A 903-nucleotide genomic window follows, 5' to 3' on the forward strand; every position below is an offset into this window, starting at 1 on the left:
TGTTCATTAGATTTCTTATCAGTTTATTTTGATTTTTATATTCAATTGTTGATAGATATGTATTTATTGCCATTTTATTGTTCATATTACCCCTCCTCCTCCTCCTCCTCCTCCTTCAAGAATACTCTAAAACATTTCATGTAATACTGGTTTGTTGGTGATGAACTCCTTTAGCTTTTTCTTGTCTGTGAAGCTCTTTATTTGACCTTCAATTCTAAATGATAGCTTTGCTGGATAGAGTAGTACTTATTGTATGTCCTAGCTATTCACCACTTTGAATATTTCTTGCCACTCCTTCTGGCATGCAAAGTTTCTGTTGAGAAATCAGCTGACAATCTTATGAGCAATTCCTTGTAGGTAACTAACTGCTTTTCTCTTGCTGCCTTTTTAGATTCTCTCTTTGTCTTTAACCCTTGATATATTAATCATGATGTGTCATGATTTGGGCCTCTTTGGGATACCCCTGTTTGGGACTCTCTGTGCTTACTGGACTTGTAAGTCTATTTATTTCACCAGGTAGGGGAAGGTTCCTGTCATTATTTCTTCAAATAGGTTTTCAATATCTTGCTCTCTATTCAGCCCTAGATTACATTAAAAAATCTTTATTATTGAGAGTATTACAGATGTCCCCCCTTCCTCCCCCATTGTCCCTCTCTGCCCTACCCCAAGCCTTCACCAACATATTGTCTGTGTCCATAGATAATGCATATATGCATATACGTTCTTTGGTTAATATCTTCCTGACCCCCCCATTCCCTCTGAGATATGTCAGTCTGTTCCATGCCTCTGATTCTATTTTATTCATCAGTTTATTTTGTTCATTAGATTTCTTATCAGTTTATTTTGATTTTTATATTCAATTGTTGATAGATATGTATTTATTGCCATTTTATTGTTCATATT

The sequence above is a fragment of the Myotis brandtii genome, unplaced genomic scaffold (genome assembly GCF_000412655.1).
Source record: "Myotis brandtii unplaced genomic scaffold, ASM41265v1 scaffold179, whole genome shotgun sequence".
In the NCBI taxonomy this organism is placed as follows: Eukaryota; Metazoa; Chordata; class Mammalia; order Chiroptera; family Vespertilionidae; genus Myotis; species Myotis brandtii.